Source organism: Delphinus delphis, chromosome 1, assembly GCF_949987515.2.
Source record: "Delphinus delphis chromosome 1, mDelDel1.2, whole genome shotgun sequence".
Classification (NCBI taxonomy): Eukaryota; Metazoa; Chordata; class Mammalia; order Artiodactyla; family Delphinidae; genus Delphinus; species Delphinus delphis.
In genome coordinates, this window is record NC_082683.1 from 88,492,509 (window position 1) to 88,513,755 (window position 21,247).

Sequence of the window (21,247 nt, forward strand, 5' to 3'; positions counted from 1 at the left end):
TGTTTACCTAGGGTTTGATATTTCTTTTTGGTGTTTAGTAATTGATCTTCTGTAAATCAAATCAGTAGTAATTTTCTTAAATCCAACACTATATCTGTAGAGTAGAACATTAGAAATATAAAATGTATTAATGTTAGAATATTATTCCTTTGACATCTGTCTTTTGCGCTATCAAATGCAAAAGAATATTAAAATCTCTTCTAGAACAATTTTTAATTTATAAAGTTATATTATCATTGCAGAAGTCTTATAAAATTGCTTACTGAAGTATATTTATGTCCTTCTCCCTATCTAGATTATAAATTCTTGAGGAAGAATCTATCTTTTAGCTCTTTGGCTCTCTGTTGCCTGTCATAGTACCAATGTGTATGTAAAAGTGTGTGTGAGTGTGTATAAATTCTCAATAAATATTTTCTGAATTAGTGTATGGTTACTATCTCTTAAATTTCTGTCAAGTTATTTTATTATTATTTTAATTTTTATCAGAATAATGGAACATTATGTGCCTTTATTTCACAATCTGAATTATTCATATAGATATGTCTTGACTGGACTGTTTTTGTCTAATTTATCCATATGATTTTACTGTTAGTAAAGCTATCTTTGTAATGATAAAAGAGCTATTAGAGGGCAGACTGTGATGATTTTTATAGCTTGCAGTTGAATAGAATAGACTTTAAAAATTACAATGAAATTATAATCTTATAAATTAGTCATAAACGTAGGTTTTCAAGTTTTTGCTTAAAAAATAGGATACAGTATACATTTTAAACATGCAGATTATTTTAAATTTTTCTTTAAATTATTTGTACTAGGAATCAGCTCTGCTATGTAAAAATCTTTTATAAAACTCAGAATCTCCTTTCTTCATCTTTGGAAATCTTACATATTTCCTTGAAAGTTCAGCTTGGATTCACATTTTCTATGAAACTTAACTCCTGATAGATTTGGTAACTTACATCTGTACCTCTTTATTTGCATGTTCAGTGTTTATTTTATTTTGTTATTTGCATGTTATAATTTGTGGCTGCTTCTAATACTTCTTAGAGTAGGATCTTAATCTTTATTTTCCTTTGTCTCCACTCATATTATCCTAATTCTCCTATCATTTGTTGCTTGGAAGAGATTGACCTTTCTGTCTCCCTCTAATTTCTTTTCCACATTGTGACCAAAGTGATCTTTCTTTAATGAAGATTATGGTACATGGAAGAATAATCTTGCTTTAAATCCTGCCATGGCTTTCTTGCCCTCAGGATAAAGTCTGAATTCCTCAGTAGGCCTTCACATTGGTACCCATTTATCTCTTCAGTCTTTCTCTCACCCTGTCTCAATTTCTGTTCTGCTCTCCAGCCACAGTAAATAACTCAGTTCCCTGAAAACATGTTATGAGCTTTCTGGATTCTGAGCTTTGCTCTTGTTTCCTCTCTCCAAAATAAAATACTCTTACACTGAGTGTCCTTCTCCTTTCCCCTTCACCCCCACAAGTACTAGATAACAATTCTCATCCTTGAGATTAGATTTCAGTTTAAATGGCACTTCCTTGAGGAAGCATTTCCTGATCGTCTACCTCCCAGGAGGGGTTAAGTATACCTGTAGCACCGCCTGCTACTCCTCTTGTGGCATTTACTAACTATGTTGAAATAGCCTGTCTTATTGTCTTCCTTAAGCTCCATAAGGGCAAACTTTTTTCATTGTTGTAAAGTCAGCACCTAACTCTGCCAGGCAAAAGTTGGTACATTTTCGATTTGAATCAAAATAAATTCGTGTTTTTTCAGCCTCAGAGAATTATTTTCTCTAATCCTAAATCGGGAATTCTTACTTAGTTCTAGTCCCATTCACTTGTTCCACAAATATGAATAAATAAATAAACACACACACAGAGGACAAGAGAACTTTTTTTTTTCTGAAATATAACACATTAAAAAGCTACACAAATTATTTTCAGCAAATATTTATTAAGTAGACCCTCTCACCAGGGTGGTGAAAGGACAAGATAACTTACTGTTTTGATCTTACATTATAGTAAAAGAGAGAGACACAAACAAATTAATCAATAAACCACTCAAGTATCTAGCAGTTAATTGTGCAGAGAGTTAAGATGGGATGTTAGTGACTGCGGTGCCATTTTAGATTGAGTCATAAGAGAAGACTTCTGAAGAGGGAGGATTTAAATTGAGATCAGAGTGTTGAAGAGAGCATTCTAGTCTAAGGAACAGCTAGTATAAAAGCCCTGTAGTGGAAAGAACATTAGCACTGAAAGTTGGTCATTATGGCAGAAGTATAGGGAGTAAGGGGAGAGTGCTTTGAAATAAAGCCGGGGGGATAGGCCTGGGAAAATTAGCCAGGGTTAGGAGTTTGGATTTTATTTTAGGTGGAGGAGGAAACCATAGGGGGTGACATTATTTGATTTGTATCATTAAAAATAATTTTGGCTGCTTTGTAGTTAATAAGATTAAAAGGGGGTAAGAGGGCACACAGGCAGACCAACTAGAAAGCTATTAAAGTGGACCAAATAAGAGGCCAGGGTCCCTTGGTCTAAGGTACTATAATAATCTAGGAGGTAGAAAGACGTAGCTAAAGTTAGAAAATGCTTTGGGCCTAGAATTAATAAGATTTGCTCCTAGATATGAATGTTTAGGTGAAGGGTTGAGTGAAAGGGGGGAAATTAAGGATAATTCCTAGAGTTTTTACATGAGCAACTGAGTGAATGAAGGTTCCTGTACTGAAAGAGGGAAGACTAGGGGAAGAGTTGTTTTATCTGATTCAAAGGGCATTGCTGATCAGAAGTTCTGTTTTGGTTGTTGCCAGGTTTGAGGTCTCTCATTAGACATTTATATGGTGATCTCAAGTAGGTGGTGCAAGTACAAGTACAGAAATCTTGGGAGCACTCAGCTGAATATAAAGGATTGGAAATAGTTCACATATAGATTTAAAGTCATGGAGTAGCATTTATCTGTCATGAATTCCACAATTCCTACCCCTTCCATTTTCCTGGAAAGCAACCCTCTTTTCTGCTGAACCCAATTTAGCTAAAGGGAATAATGCTTCAGGCAGCCACAACCAACTACAGTTGGCTTTCAAGATAAACCTATAAAACTTAGGTGTTATCCTTGTCTAAGTCCTACTGACCTGTTTATAAAACTTTTTCTCAGTAGTTTACATAAATATATATTCTCAAATTCATATAATTTGATTCTTTTTCATTTTTGTTAAGCTTAACATTTTTACTTGTTCTTTTCCTTTGTTCTCATATCAAAAGTAATACATGTTGATTGTAAAAAACTCAAACATTATTGAAATGTGCAACTTGTCTATTGAAATGTCCTTTCAATCCCACCACTTGGAGATAAAGCAGAAAACTTTAACGAATCTTTAAATTGTTTAACAAATGTTTTAGTGCCCACTCTGTGTTAGTCAGTAAACAATATAGCAAATACCCTACCTTCATGGAGCTTATATTCTAATAGGGGTTATAGTCAATAAAGCAGATGGACATGCATATAGATAATGTATGTCATATAGTGATAAATGCTATGAAGTAGGGGAAGGGGCTGTATTTTAGAAGGGCTTGGAAAGTCCTCTGCATCGTTTGAGGAATGACAAGAGGGGAGTGCAGTGAGTAGGGCAGAGAGGTGGCAGGTATATGTATCTAGAATTTGGGGAAGGGGTTGAGGTGAAAGATAGAAATTTGGGTGTCATCAAGCTGCATGGTATTTAAAGCCATGAGATTGGATGAGTTTGCCCAGAGAATGAGCACTGATAGAGAGAAGTGGCTGGAGGACTGAACCCTAGGGGAGGTGGGGAACAGAGGCAACTCCAGCAGAGGAGAGGAAAGCGGAGTGGCCAGCGAGGAGCGAGGAGACACATGGGCGTGCCTTGTTTTAGGAGCCGTGTAAAGCAAGTGTTTTAAACAAGAAGGAATAATTAAGCCTATTAAATGCTTTTGGGCTGATAATTGGTAACTTAGATAACATGCCCAGAGGAGTGATGAGAATGAAAGCCTGATCAGAGTAGCTTCAAGAGAGAATGGGAGGGGAGGAAATGGAAGTAACTGTAGTCAACTCCTTTTCAAGGCCCTTTGCTGTAAAGGGGAGCAGTGACTGCTGGCGACACTGAGGGCTCACTTTGAGGTTTGTGGTCATGAATTTAAAGTGAAAGCAACCAGCACAGTTGTGTTTTTTTTTCTTTTTCTTTTTTTCTAGTCTTGTTCAGCTACTTGGTAAAAGGTATGGAATAGGCAGAGAGCTGGATTTAAAAGGTCTGAGGTTTTGTTGGGTGAGTGTTTTGTTGGGTGAGTGTTGGGTGGTGTTAGTGTCCCATGTCTATAATCCCTGCCTTGCTCCTTTCTCACTGGCAGAGTGAGAAAGGAGCAAGGCAGGGATTTTAGACATAGGAAACTAAGATTTAAAGGTAATAATAGATTCTGAAAATGAAAATGATGGGAGTGGATTGGATTGGAATTCTGGGAAAAGTGTTAAAGATGGATTGGGGGAAGAAATCAGAAGTAGGAAGTTTTATTGAGATGCTTGAAATTGAGATCTTAAGGTCTAAGTTCTGATCATAGGGGTGGATCCAGGAAAAGAGCATCATGAATGTTGGATGGATTGTTCACGTGGATATTTCAATTAAGAGTAATGAAAAACGTAGAGATGGAAAGAGAATAAGCCTGTTGCTAAACTATTCAGTGACTGAAGGGGAGCTATCAAGAATTGTATCACTAGTAATTAGGGTGGGTAGAAGGTGGCATAATCTGATGGCATGGGCCTTAAAGGAGCTGTGTTGGGGAGAAGTAGGAACAGTAGTAGTGATAAGTGAGGAGGACATTTACCTCCCGGTAAGTCCCAGTAGTACAGGGACTGTGGGAGAGAAAGTGCTGTAAGGAAAAGTGTCCTCAGGTGATAGCCAGTTTTCAGGTAGAGCATGAAATGCTGTTGCTATTTAGAGGGGAGGCTGAAGATTTAGTGAAAATTACATATTTAAAAGTAGTTTTTTAAAATTATGGAAATAGTTATGTTGATAAAGAAACTTGGTAAAATATAAAAAGAATAAGGAAAAAAATTACCCATAGTTCCACCAGCCAAGAGAGCTATGTTAATATTTTTATGGGTTTGGCTTTTTTATTCTGAGTCTCTTTATATATATATATATGTATGTATATATATATATATATATATATATATATATATAAAAATATAGTATTTTTGTCTGTATCATGTATACAAGATTATATTCTGAGTAAGAAAAATTTTTTAGCTTTTTCTGATAATAAATATGTAGTCATTATAGAAAACTTGGGAAATGATGAAAATATAAAGAAGTCAAGAAAGATCAGTCGGGATCACAACACTCAGGGGTCACGTTATCACTTTAACAGTATTTCTTTAGTCATTTTTAGGCCTTTTCTTTTTTTCCATTATTGAGTTTCTACTACATGTGCTGATTTATTAAGTTTGGTCAGTAGTAGAGCATTCGCAGGTTCTAGATGAAAGATAATAGTACAGTTATTGTTTTAAGTCAATAAAGTTTTGGGATGATTTATTAGGTAGCAAGGTCTTAATTCAGTGACAATAAATGACAAGATACAGGACAATGCATAAGTATGAGTCATTATTGTAAACAGTCCATATCTGAAGTATATATTTCTCTTTACATATAGGATGGAGGGAAAAAAATATATATATATATCCCTAAATGTTAATTGGATCTCTCTGGGTGATGTAATTTTAAAATTCTGCTTCTTTCCTAATTTTTCTAAAGTAAATCAATAATTGTGACTTTGCCTTTTAAAAGCATATATATATATATATTTAATGGCAGGCAGTAAAAACCAAGGTAGCTCCAAAGTACAAAATTAAGACATTCCAGTTCAGTCTGTTTTTCTGTTAAGAAAGCAAACTTATTTTACTTAAATATTTACATGATAATGAAATATTTGCAAGCAGATAACTTTGAGACACTTCTCAAATTGTTTAAGAGTTTGTCTAATTAGTCAAAACTAATTTTAGGAAGTAGATTAAAATTTTTAAGCACTCAACAAAATGGAGTATTAGAGAAGTAATTTTCCTTACTGTTAATTTTTTCATATATTCTCAATTCACTAAAAACAAGAGAAATAATGGTACTCTTTATATATTCTCTAGATCTAAATGTTCCTCAATTGAGAATGTGCCATGAAATAGACATCTGTCCCTTCTAGGCTGCCCAGTGTTGCAGTATCACTTTCAAGTGAAAGTGATTTCCTAGAAAAAGACATTTTTTCTCTAAACATTTCCTAACGCGCAAAGGGTAATTTAAACTTCTGTGTGAAACTCGGTTGTACTGTGATGGATTTTTTTTTTTTCCCAGTGAAAAGCAGGAGATTGAGTATAAGAGCAAGAGTATATATAATCTTTTATCATCTGAAAATATAGGAGATTTCAGTGTGATTTCACTTTCCCCCCCTTAGTAAGTTGAATTGGAATGGAAAGTGGGTTCATAACTTAGAGAACAGAAATCTGAACAATTAGTTGTAGCTTTGAATTGCACTGTGATTTAAAAGCTACATAAATCTGTAGCTTGATTTTTGATTCACTTAAATAAAAAGGGTACCTGTGCATGATGGGAAAAAATACATAAACAGGATGCAGAAAAAAGCTTTGTTACTGGTGTGGTATTTCTGAAGCCTTTTTTTTTTTCTTTAATCAGTTTTCTGCAACTCAAAAGATACTATCTTGTGCTGCTCTGTGACTTTCACTAATCATTTGTAAATACAAAGAAAACTTTTCTTAAAAAAAGAAATTGTCTTTTTGTTAGGGGCAAAAGTATTTCAAATAATATATTTATTTATTATCATATAGAAGGAAAAAATAGCCCAACTTTTAGAAGCAAACCAAGGTACAGGCTTTAGAAATAACAGGTAGTGGTCATAAGCTGCAGTATGAAATGGAAAGAATATACAGTAATGAAACAAAATTTATAAAGTTGAAATTCTAAATGATTATCTAGATGGTTATCATTGTTCAAGAATACAGGATTTGGATCAGATACTGATTTTGATAAACCTTGTTGATTTTGTGGTTAAATAGATAATTATTTGTAGCCTATATTAAGTCAAAAAAGCATTTTTTTAAACAAGTAATATGCTACCATATCTTCAAATAGTTGTATATATATGAGAAATTACAGATTTTTTTTTTCGAGAATGGTTTTGGGTGTTGCCTAACAATTTCCTTTGCGGTTTGTCTTTCAAGTGGTTATAATTTGTGTACTATACTTTTGGGACTAAGATAAAGATAAACAGTTTCCCAAGATTTTAACTTGCTGTTTATACTCATATTGTAAAATCAAACGTATGGGAATATTATTGTATGGTAATTGTATTTTTTAATCACATGTAAAACCATCATAGTTAGTAAGAGCATTTATAAATACTGAATAGTCTAACAGCTTTTCTCAGCCAGCATTCTGGGAGAGAATACCCTAATGCCGTAAAGTATCCATTTGTATGCAGTTATTAACTTCACCTCTGCATCTAGAAAAGTACTGGTTATGTACTATTCTTGCGGACATTGAGAAATAGTCACTGAAATCATTTTGTGTTCAATGGTTCAGAAGAGGGATCCCAATTAAGAAAGGCTGGCAGACAGTCTTAGAAATATTAAAAGGAACAGAGCAAGTGTGGTAATGTATTAGTGATCATAAGCCAATAACATTAGATAAGAGAAAGTATTTGAGACTTAAAAATTGGAAAGAAGAGATTATTCTTTTATGTAAAATATATGACTATATTTCTTTAAACCCTCTAAGACTCAATGGAAAAACTACGACAAACAGGTAATTTAGTAAAGTTACAGATGCAAAACTAATGTATAAAATTAGTACCCTTTATATATAAGCAAAATCCAGTTGAATGTTACAATTAAAGAGAAGACACCTTTTCAGTAGCAATAACAAAGACAATCTAGAGATACAATGTGTAAAACTTGTAGGAGAAAAGATTTAAACACTTCTGAAAAACAAAAGTAGACTTGAACAGAGCCTTTTTTGGGTCAATTATGGTGTTTTTAAAGAATCAACATTATAAACATGTTAACTCTTATTTATAAATTTTAAACTATTCTAACAAAAATACCAACAGGTTTTTTTTTCTAGAGAGGAGGTAATAAAAGTTGAATTTAAAGTTTATAAGGAAAAACGAAGAAGCAGGAGGAATAGCCAAGAAAACCTTGAAAAAGAAGATGTAAAGTGTAAAGCCTTCACAGTTTTTTTTTTTTTTTAAATATTTATTTATTTGGCTGCACTGGGTCTTAGTTGTGGCACATGGATCTTTGTTGCCATGTGCGGAATCTTCCTTTTGGCATGCAGGATCTTTAGTTGCAACATGCGGGATCTAGTTCCCTGACCAGGGATCGAACCCAGGCCCCCTGCATTAGGAGCATGGAGGCTTAACCGCTGGACCACCAGGGAAGCCCCAAGCCTTTACAATTAAAATAGTGAGATGCCTAAAAAAGCAAACAGACTAATGGAGCAGATTAGAAATTCCAGAAATAGATTTATATGCAAATAGAAATTTTATAGGGATAAAGGCAGCATTTTGAGTCAGTGGGGCAAAGATGAGCTTTCTACTAACTGGATAACCAACCATGTGGAGAAAGATAAATTTGGAACTGTACCTCATACTGTTACCTGGATAAATTCTAAATGGATTGGAGCTCTAAAAGTAAAACTCGAACCCATGCTAATACTAGAAAAAAAGCATGTCTGAATTATTTTTACAACATGGGAATATTAGGGGAACAGCTATGGCTCAAAACCTAGAATCAGTGAGAGAAAAGATTGATGAATTAAGTTACATTAAAAAAAAAAAAACTTTGTCATAGAAAAAAAGAGCACCATAAGGGAAGTCAAAATGCATAATCAATTGGGATAAATATTTGCCACTTAGATCATAAAGGGCTAACCTCCCTAATATAGAGAGCACTCTTAAAAATAAAAATTAAATTAAAAGCCTGATAGAAAAATGGGCAAAAGTATAAGGTCATTTAGTTCAAAGGAAAAGAAATACAGATGACTTTTAAACATGTAAAAGTTGTTAAGCCTCACTTATAAAAAAGAAATGCAAATTAAAACTATATTGTAGCTCCACTTCTCACCAATCAGGTGGATAAATATCCAAAAATTTGCATAATCTTTTGGCAAGGCTATAGGTAAAATAAGTACTCTCATACATTGCTGATAGAAATGAGAGTGGTACTGTCTCTGTGGAGAGAACTTTGACAAACATCTAGCATAATTAAATGTATGTTTACCTTTGATTAAGTAGTTCCACTTCTAGGAATGTATCCTAAAGATAAATTGGCAAAAATACATAAAGATATATTTTAAGGCCATTCTTTGTGGTTTTATGTGTTTGTGCCAAAGATTGGAAAGAACACATATGTACATCAGTAAGAGACTTCTATGTATCCCTAAAAATAAAGAATAAAGGGAGACAGGAAGTATAATCAGCAAGATGGCATAATAGGAAGCCCTAGACTCTCTTTCCTCCATGGAGACAGATTTAACACAACAAACTGACAAAATACCTCTGTGAGAAATCCAGAAACTAGTTAAAAGTTTCCTGCACACCAGGCTAATGGAAAGCCAACCACATGGAAGCTTGACAGGAAATTCATGACACTCCCCACTTTCTCTCCTCATAACCACTCCCACCACCCAAGCCTGCACATGGTGGACTGTTTGGGAGGAAACCTCCAATTCCCATATTCCTGCGGGGGGAAAGAAGTTTAACATTAACTGACTTTTAGGGTGGTGCTGCCTGAGAGATTTGTCTTGCTTGTATCCAAGCACTGACAAAAATCGGTGCCTTGGTTGGGCATCCCTGGGAACAGACGTCAGTTGTGCATTACAGTCTGCAGTATCACAGACAGACACTAGGTGGAACTCCAGGACTGTGATTTACTACAGCTCCAGGAGGCAGCAGTATTGCAGATAAACACCAGGAGGAGCTCTTGAATAGGAGCCAGCATCCTTTTTCAAATAGGAGGTTACATGCGCAAGCTCAGAGAGGGCATGTACCAGAAAAGACTTGAGAGGTCTCCTGAATCTCCAGCCAGGCTATATAGAGTAAGTCCTCCCTGCATGAAACCAGACCACAAAATCTGGAAAGTTGACTGATTCTTAAGGTGCTGAAATCCCAACAATGAAAAATAAGACATACAAAGAAACAGCCAACCATGGAAACAATTAGATATCCAGAAACCAAACCTGAAAAAAGGTGACATATGAATTGCCAGGTGAAGAATTCAAAATTACCATCATAAAGATGCCCAATTAATTAAAAGAAAGCACAGGTAGACACTAAACAAAATCAGGAAAATGGTGCATGAGCAAAATGGGAATATCATCAAAGAGATAGAAACTGTGGAGAAGAGCCAAACAAAAGAACAACAATAACTGAATTGAAAATTTCACTGGAGGGCCTCAACAGCAGATTTGACCAGGCAGAAGAAAGAATCAGTGAGATTGAAGGCAGGACTTAACAAAAATTATTGAGGCAGAGGAGTAAAAAAAAAGAAGAAAAAAAATGAGGAGAGCCTGAGGGATTTATGGACAAGCAGAACAACAAATGCATTATGGGAGTCTCAGAAAGTAAAGAAAGAGAGAAAGGTGCAGAATACCTAGCTAAAGAAACTTTCCCAAATCTAAGAAGAAAAACAGATACACAAATTCAAGAAATGTAAAGAACTTCAACTTGGATAAATATAATATAAAGAAACCTACACTGAGGCACATCATAATCAAGCTGTCAAAAGTTACATATAATGTGAGAATCTTGAAAGCAGCAAAAGAAGAGCAACTTGTCACATGCAGTGATAACCACAAGGGAAATATTAATAGAATATACACAAAGGGGAAATGAGAAGGGAACCAGAACATGTCACTACAAAAAATCAATGAAACACAAATGAAGAAGTAAAAGAGGGAAAAAAGGTGAAAGAGAGATGAAAAAACTACAAGATAGACAGAAAACTGAACAAAATGGTAATAGTAAGTCCTTCCATGCCAGTAATTATATGTAAAGGGATTAAACATACCATTTCAAAAACATTGACTGGCTGAATGGATTTTAAGAAAAAAAGAGTCATCTTTATTCTGCCTACAAGATATTCATTTTAGCTATAAGGACTCACATAGACTAAAAGTGAAAGGGTAGCAAAAGATACTTCGTACAAACAGGAACCTGAAGAGAGCAGTGGTAGCCATACTTAGCCAAAATAGACAACAAAAACTGTCACAAGAGACAAAGAAGAAACATTGTAAGGATAAAAGGGTCAATTCACCAGGAAGATATAACAATTGTAAATACATATGCTGCTAACATGAGAGCACCCAAATATATAAAGCAAACATTGACAAAAAGGGAGAAATAGACAGCAACATAGTAATAGTAGGAGACTTCAGTACCTTAGAGGAACTAGGAAATCAACCAGTCATTCATTAGAGACTCAATAGGGAAAGAGAAGACTTGAACACTATAGACCAGTTGGGCCTAACAGGTTGTTGTTGAGCCTGACCCAACTACAGCAGAATACACATCCTTCTCAAGCGCACATGGAACATTCTCCCAGAAAGAAGATATGTCATGTCACAAAAGAGGTCCTAACAAAATTTAGAACATTGAAATTATATAAAATATTTTCTCTGACCACAGTGGAATGTAACTAGAAATCAATAGCAGAAGGAAAACTTGAAAATCCAAAAATATGTGGAAATTAAACAACAGGCTCTTTAACAACCAATGGATCAAGGAAGAAATCACAAGAGAATTTAGAAAATATATGGAGACAAATGAAAACAAACAAAAACACAACATACCAAAACATATGGGATTCAGGAAAAGAAGTATAAAGAGGGAAGTTCATAGCTATAAACACATACATTTTTTAAAAAGGAAAGAAAGATCTCAGGTCAACAACCTAACCTTACAACTCAAGGAGCTAGAAAAAGAACAAACTAAACTCGAAGTCAGCAGAAGGAAGGAAATACTAAAGGTTAGAGCAGAGATAAATGAAATAGAGAATAGAAAAACAATAGAAAAAAGTCAACAAAACCTAGAGTTGGTTTTTTGAAAAGATCAACAAAATTGATAAAACTTTGCTAGACCACCTAAGAAAAAAAAGACTCAAATATCTAAAATAGGAAGTGAAATAGGAGATATTACAACTGATATCACAGAAATAAAAAGAACTATAGGGGACTACTATGAACAGTTGTATGCCAACAAATTGGATAACCTAGAAGAAATTGATAAATTTCTAGAAACATACAACCTACCACTGCTGAATCATGAAGAATTTTAAAGATGTGAACAAACCTATTACTAGTGAGGAGATTGAAGCAGTAATCAAAAAACTCTCAACAAAGAAAAGCCCAGGATCAGATGGTTTCACTGGTGAATCTTACCAAAAATTTAAAGAAGTGTTAGTACCAGTTCTTTTCAAACTATTCCAGAGAATTGAAGAGGAGAGGAGAATCCCAAACTCATGAGGCCAGCATTAACTGGATATCAAAACCAGACAAAGACACAACAGGAAAACTATAGACCCAGTATCCCTGATGAGTGTTGATTTAAGAATTCTAAGCAAAACAGTAGCAAACCAAGTTCAATAGCACATTAAAAGCATCATACACCATGACTAGGGGAGATGTATACTTGGAACGTAAGGATGGTTCAACATAATGAAAATCAATCAGTATTATACACGGTATGAACAAAATGAAGGAAGAAAAGATGTGGTCATCTCAAACAATGCAGAAAAGTGACAAAATTCAACACCCTTTCATGATTAAAAACACTAACAAACCAAGACTAGAAGGAAACTACTTCAACATAATAAAAGCCATATGTGAAAAACCCACACCTGGAGAGGAATGAAAACTTTTCCTCCAAGATCAAGAATAAGGCAAGGATGCCCAATTTTCCCACTACTATTTGCCATAGTACTGAAAGTTCTAGCCAGAGCAATCAGACAAGAAAAAGAAAAGGCATACAAATTGGAAAAGAAATATTACAATTATCCCTGTTCACACGTGACATGATCTTATATGTAGAAAATCCTAGATTACACATACACACAAAAACTGTTAGAACTAATAAAAGAATTCAGCAAAGTTGCAGAATACAAAATCAGCACTCAAAACCCAGTTGCATTCTTATATAATAACAATGACCAATCAGAAAAGGAAATTTTAAAAACAATCCCATTTACCATAGCACCAAAAAGGATAAAATACTTAAGAATAAATTCCACCAAGGAGGTGAAACATGTGTACATTGTAAACCATAAAGCATTGCTAAAAGAAATCAAAGAAGATATAAATAAATGGAAAGACATCTCATGCATGGATCAGAAGACTTCAATATTGTTGAAATGTGTATGCTGCCCAAAGTCATCTACAGATTCAGTGCAATCCCTATCAAAATCCTAATGACTTTTTTTTTTCAGAAATAGATTTTTAAAAAATACTAAAACTTGTATGGAATGTGAAGAGACTATGATAGCCAAAACAATCTTAAGAAAGAAGAACAAAGTTGGAGGCCTTACACTCCCTGATTTCAAAACATAACAACAAAGAAACAGTGATTTAGATGGTGTGGTCCTGGCATAAAGACAGATATATAGACCAGTAAACTGAATAAAGAGCCCAGAAGTAAACATTTGCATATATATAGCCAAATGATTTTTGACAGGGGTGCCTGGACTACACAATGGGGATAAAGCAGTCTCCTCAACAAATGGTTTTGAGAAAATGGATATCCACGTGCAAAATAATGAAGTTGGCCCCTTACTTTACACCACATAAAAAAATTAACTCAAAATGGATTAAAGACCTTAAACATATGATCTAAAACTATTAAACTCCTAGACAAAAACTTTTCTCCTAGGAGAAAAGTTTCAGAATATTGGTTTTAGGAATGATTTCTTGGATACTAACCAAAGAAGACAGGCAAAAAAAATAAAAAATAGACAAATTGGACTTTACCAAGCTTAAGAACTTCAGCTCATCAAAAGGAGCAATCAGCAGAGTGAAAAGGCAACCTATGGAATTGGAGCAAATAATTGCAATCATATATATCTTGTAAGATGTTAATATTCAGAATATACAAGGAAAGTCTACAACTCAACAACAACAACAAAATAAACCAATTTAAAAATATGCAAAGGATTTTAATAAATATTTCTCCAAAGAAGATTTACACCTGGCCAATAGGCACGTAAAAAGATGCTCAGTGTTACTAATCACTAGGGAAAAGCAAATCAAAATGACAAGACATCACCTCACACCCATCAGGATGTCTACTATCAAAAGAATAGATAATAAGTGTTGGCAAGGATGTGGAGAATTTGGAGCCTTTATGCACTGTTAATAGGAATGTAAAATGATGCCACCATTATGGAAAGTTAAAAATAGAGTACATATGATCTAGCAATTCCACTTCTGGGTACATGTCCAAAAGAACTCAGAGCAGGATCACAAAAAGATATTCATATATCCATGTTCATTGCAGCATTATTCACAATAGCCAAGAGGTAGAAGTAACCCAGATATCTGTCAACAAATGAATGGATAAAGAAAATGTACATACACACAATGGAATATTATGTAGCCTTTAAAAAGAAGGAAGGTCTGTCACACACTACATTATGGATGAAACTCGGGGACATTATGCTAAGCTAAATAATCCAATCCCAAAGAGCAAATATTGTATGAGTCTACTCATATGAAATATATAAAGTAGTTAAAATTGTGGAAACAAAGTAGAAAGGTGATTGCCAAGGGCTGGGGCAGGAGGGATGGGAATTATAGTGTTTAATGGGTAAAGAGTTTCAGTGTTGCAGTGTGAAAAAGTTCTAGAGATCTTTTGCACAACAATGTTACTTAACACTACTGAACTATATATTTAAAAATGGTTAAGATGATAAATTTAGTGTTACATGTTTTTTACCGTAATAATAATAATAATAAAGAATAAGGAATATCTCTATATGGTAATGTGGCGTTATTTTCAAGATATATTGTTAAGAAAACAAAATAGCACTTGATATGTAGCAAATGATATATAGGAGTATAGCATAAGATAGGCAAAAAGTACCACTATTACCTTTTCCATAAGGAGAAGAGATACACATATAATCTGCATGTTTTCTTATAATTTTGAAAAGAAACACAAAGAATAAACCAAAAACAAATATGATAAATATAGTTACCTCTAGGCAGAGGGAAGGGATTAGAAGTGAGACTTTGAAGTATATTTTAAATATACTTTTGACTTCGGAATCATAGACATTTTTAGCCTTTAAAATAATAAAGTAAAATTTAAAAGGTTGAAAGCATATTAAGTTTTTTCTACTCTTAATTTACTCCTGCCAAAAGAAAAACTATTCGTCCCTTTGATTATTCGTTGTTCATTGTTAATTTGTGTGTAATTAATTTGAAATTCTCCACCACTAGGTATAGTCTGCACTTGCTACTCTGTTCTCTTGCTTATTTTATCCTTTGAAAACATGATTTCTATTCCTACCTCAGTAACTAAATATTTTAATGTAGTCAGCATCCAATGTAGCACTGTAGCAATTAGAAACCTACTTTGAGATATTTAATAAAAATTATACTCTCACAGTGGTATTTTAAGTTTAATTTGGGTAAGCAAATAAGAGTACTTTTTCCTTTGCTTTTCATTTCCTATGTTAGGTTTGCTTCTCAGACATGTGACTTTGGAAGTTATCATTGAGGATGGGTCCAGAACAGAAACTAGGTGTCAGGGGTTTGCTTCTGTTCAACTTTTGACTTTACCAGTCAGCTCTCAGATGGCAGAAAACTTTCATATTGTTATTACTGATCATCTTTTCCAGAGCTTTTAAATTTCTTTTTGCGGTCCAGGCCTCCTATACACTTTGAAGGTCAGCATTTCCTAATGTCAGAATTCTCCTTTGGGTAAAGGTGTTTTGGGAGCACTAGCAAAGCCACCCTGATGACTTAGTTGGAAGGAGTCTTGCAGAGAAGTTAAGAGCATTTACTGTGGAGCAAAACTGCCTGGGTTCAAATCCTGTTTCTACTTTTTATCTGTGTGACCTTGGACAAGCCACTTAGCCTCAATTTTTCATCTTTAAAGTGGCAATGATAGTTGTATCTTCCTCATAATTTGCTATATGTGGATTAAATAGATTAAGATATACCAAGCCTAGAACAGACCTGCCACTTGGCAAGCATTGTGCGTTAATTGCTTAACCTAAAACCAGATAGACACTGTTTAGCTCAGATTCCTAATAGCCTTGTTGAACCTAGGTATTTGATCAGCACTCTGGTCCCACTCCTCTTGGATTTTTCATGCTGATCTTAAGCCCTTTTTGTTCTGAGTTAAAACTTGTGATCACTGAAGTGATTAATAAATATTTCTTGCCCTCTTATCTGGTTTTCCTAAATAAAATCCTGTTTCTTCACTTCTGTACTTTTTAAAATGCAGATTTCCTTAAAGAGCTTCATCTCCTGCCTTTGTCCATCTTAGCCTCGCCACTGCTTTCAGTGAGTTGCAGAGGTAATGGGGAGGTACCTCCAAGTCTCATGATCTTTTCAATACAAACGTTACCATATTTAATAAGAATAAGAAGATTTATTCCAGTCTTCTCTCAAAACTATGTATATCTTGTGGTGCTCTTTGTCCTCGTCTTTTTCTTTTTTTTTTTAATCCTTTCACCTTTTTCTCTGCTTTTCCTTTTTTTAAAAAAATTATTTATTTATTTTTGGCTGCCTTGGGTCTTCGTTGCTGTGCGCGGGCTTTCTCTAGTTGCAGTGAGTGGGGGCTATTCTTCATTGCAGTGCATGGGCTTCTCGTTGTGGTGGCTTCTCTTGTTGCAGAGCACAGGCTCTAGGCACGCAGGCTTCAGTAATTGTGGCACATGGTTTCAGTAGTTGTGGCTCGTGGGCTCTAGAGTGCAAGCTCAGTAGTTGTGGCACACGGGCTTAGTTGCTCCGCGGCATGTAGAATCTTCCCGGACCAGGGCTCGAACCCGTGTCCCCTGCATTGGCAGGTGGATTCTTAACCACTGCGCCACCAGAGAAATCCTCTCTTCTTACTTCTTTTATTCCATTGTTTTTCCCCATTTCCCTCCCTCTTGACAGGGTATTATGAATTTTCATTCATTTTTCTTATTTATTTGCACCTTTGCTCTTCATGGATACATATGTGTCACTTAGTAATTTTTTTTTACTTATATTGTTGGTGTGATTTTAGTTTCTTATTTATGAGAATATTCTTATTCATTATAATAAAGAGCCTTTATTAAGATAACAAATTGCACATCAAGAGCTGGGAATGTTGATTGCTTCTGCCTAAGTGTAATTAATTCTTTCTCACCTATACTTGAATAGAGAATAAGATACTTTTGCTTCTATTTATTGGAGATTCTTTTGGGGAAATGACTAAATTGAGGGGCTCTTTTCTTGTTTTGTTATTTAGCTGTTATTGTGAAGGGTTGAAAGTCATGTCAAACAAGGGATGTTTTACATTTTAATAATCTTCCTCTAGTGTTTGAAATTTTAAAATAGACTATGCATTCAGCAGACATATGTCAAGCACTTATTATATTCCATACACTGTGCTGGGCACTGGGAATTAAAAGAATATAATATGGTCTCTGACTCCAGAGGACTCAATCATGATGAGACTGCAGTGTAGTGCAGAGAGCTTTAGTCTTGGAGTTATCCCACCCAACTCTGCCACTTACCAGTGTGTAACAAAGAACAAGTTGTCTTAATCTCTCTGAGATGGTTTTCTTTTCTGTAAAATGAGGGGGTTGGCCTAAATGATCTCTTACGATCTTGCTTACATCTGTGATTCCAGCATTTTCTGAAAGTTACTTAAGGTTGTTGTGAGGATCAAATTGGAAAAAATTTATTAAATACTTTAAAAACTATTAAGTGTTGTCTAAACAAAGACATTACTATTTACTAACGACATTATTTACTAATGGTTTCAGTCCAAAGACCAAATGCATTAAGTGTTATAACTAAGTTCCAGAAGTTTAAGGAAAAGAGTGACCTTTTCATGACTTTGGCTCTTAGGTTCTAGGGGTATTTTAGGATATCTTACTGTCTCCATTATTGAGTAAAGTAGGTACTCTGTAAATATGCGTTGATTTAAACCATAGGTTTCAGAGACTCAGAATAATTATAAGGCGAACCACAATTCCTGTGGTTCTGGGTTATCTGTTCTGTATTAGGCTCATGAAATTCTGGGTTAATGGGTAATTGTTTTCTACTACGGAATCATTGTATTTGTGTAAATATGACTGCATATTTACAGCTTGTCATAGGACCACCATGTCTGAATGCAGAATACATTGCTTTGGGGGGCCAATTTTCTTTGTTTTTTTGGTCCACTAAACATTTTCGAGTATATGATATATACTAGACCTTCAAATTTATGGGTTCTTTTATAAAGTACAGCTGTCTATACACTTGTAGATTATAAGAACCACTGGTAATATGCAGGAGGACTTAAGCCCATTAGCCAATTCAGAAAAGTTGAATCAGTAATTATTTTTTAATTATTATTAATATTTATTCTCAGATCTAAGTAATAGTTTCAACTCTCTGAAATTTTTTATTGTTAATGATTATGATTATCACCAGTCTGTTCTTCAAAAGTTTTCATAATGTATACCCTTTTCTTTGGTTTGGTTTGTTTATAATTATTGCTAGATAATTTTATGTACTGTTGAAATGGTGAGACTCACTAAATATGCTGCTTTTGAAGTAAGATTTAGTATTTTTTCATTTACAAAGTTACTGGCAATAAAGAGTAATAACTGTTGCTTATTTAATCTGCTAACATTTAAGCTTTCATATTAATTTTAAGTGTATGATTGTAAATTTGATTTATCTTCAGGTTTTGAGGAATAAAACTATTACCATGTTTTACTGGTGAACTCATGTACCTAATGACTCATTCTTTTTATATATGCTAGGAAAATGCTATTTCACTGTTAAAGCTAGAATTGAGTTAGTCAACCAGAAGTGAACCTCTAATTGTTTCCAAATGCTTACTTTCTGGGTTTGGATGCAGCTCTAAGTCTTAGCTCAGTCAGGAATTTGCTGAGTTTGTCTTTTTCCCCATATCCTTTCATTATGGCTAGATAGATCCATGCTAAAATCTACTTTATGATTCCCTATTACAATAGTTAATCAGAAAAATATGGGCGTAAGCTCCTGAGCTAAACACAATTTTTAAAAAGCAAAAATAGAGTTTCTACAGGTTTCTTTTACATTTTTATGACCTCTGAGATTGTTATAGGAATTGGCTTTGGTTCTAAATTGCTTATCACCATGTGATTTAGCAAGCACCTTTTTCTCCCCACCCCAGTTTCATAACCTAGTTATATAGCTCCTACATCTGAAATTCTTAACAAGATTTTAAAATTATTATTGGAGAAAATTAGTGTGATGCTTCCATGTGCTTTGGTGAAATGCTTGCTGCTGTTGAATGTAAATATTTTATTAAAATTCTACCTAAGTAGGCAACCATTCCAAATTTTATAGTATAACAAAATCAGTAAGAACCTGTTGGTACACTCTCTATATATTATTTCCTTATACATATCAGTTATATCTTTTATTTAGTTATTTTAAAATAGATGCTTGCTTCTAACGTTAATTTTATTATTAAAATATTTATCTGCATTATGGTTCTTGAATTGTGTTAAAATGAGTGATCTCTAAATTCTCTGTTAATTCTTTTTTTATAAATTTATTTATTTATTTTTGGCTGCGTTGGGTCTTCTTTGCTGCTCGTGGGCTTTCTCCAGTTGCGGCGAGCAGGGGCTACTTTTCGTTGTGGTGTGGTGGCTTCTCTTGTTGAGGAGCATGGGCTCTAGGCGCACAGGCTTCAGTAGTTGTGGCACGTGGGCTCAGTAGTGTGGCTCGCAGGCTCTAGAGCACAGGCTCAGTAGTTGTGGTGCATGGGCTTAGTTGCTCCGCGGCATGTGGGATCTTCCCAGCAGGGCTTGAACCTGTGTCCCCTGTGTTGGCAGGCGGATTCTTAACCACTGTGCCACCAGGGAAGTCCCCTCTGTTAATTCTAATAGTGTGTAATCTGTGATCATGGAACTTCACCAGTTCTAGAATCCTCAAACTAAGGGCCACAGGTGAAAGTAAACTTTAGGAGAAAAAGGGCCATACTAGTTGTTGTTATTGTTGTTGTTCTTACAAGGGAGTAGCAGTCTTTGAGAGGCAACACACGTGGGTTAACACAAAAATTTGAACAAAGGTTTGGATAAATTTGTAGATGGTTATTTTGGGTGACTTATTAAGAGACTGTATTAAGGGAATGTCTTTAATGTTTTAAAGCTGATCTCCTTAAGGATTATTTTAGATTGGACTCAACTCTTTTGTATTAATTGTGTTTTAGATCTTTGCAGGGAAAGCTAGACTAGCCCTAGGTATTCTAAGACAATAAATATTTTAAAAGTTGTTTGCAAGGTGATATTTTACAACTATTGCTTAAGTAATATCATTGCTCATATTTCATGTCTTGTTACAGTAGAGTCCATGTTCTCTTCTATTCCTTTTTCCCCCACTTTATTTTGAAAGTTATACTTTTTATTTTTAAAGGTATGTTTAAAAGTAAGTTGTCAACATACTAATAAAAAAACCGTTCACCAAAAGTTCATGGGAAGTGAAATTGGATACAGGCTTTTAATCTACAGTTGTTTTGAATTCATATGCCTTCCTCCAAATGGTGGGTCCTAAATAAGTGTTTGTTGCCTGATTTCCATTGATCTCTACAGGCTTTTTCAAGAGTTGTGAATTCCTTTGAGGTAAGGCATTGTGTATTATTTATCTTTTTATTTCTGGTGCCTAGCACATGTCTGGCACATGGTAGGCATATAGTAAATGTTGACTTGAACTTTTCAAAATTGAGTTTGGAGTCAAAAGACCTGTTCTTATTATTCTAGCTCTCCCATTCACTAGCTATGTCCTTGGGCAAGTTACTTTGGTGCACTAGGTCTCCATTTCCACAACTCTAGAGTAAGATTCCATCTGATTCGAGAAAATCTGATGCCAAGCAAAGCATGTAGTGCTTAATTATTGCTTATTTGTATTGATTGTGTAATAAAATCCATTTGCAGGATTACCTGATTAGTAATAGATTAAATTCATTTGCAAAGTGTATCTTATTTGATGATGCTGTTGTGCATTGTTGTTG

At 34.5% G+C, this 21,247-nt stretch overlaps 1 protein-coding gene across 3 annotated transcripts in view; it reads left to right on the forward strand.

Annotated features, from left to right (window-relative positions):
* Positions 1 to 21,247, forward strand: part of SLC30A7 (solute carrier family 30 member 7) — an 81,655-nt gene that overhangs the window by 35,285 nt on the left and 25,123 nt on the right. The gene's annotated exons all lie outside the window — the stretch shown is intronic.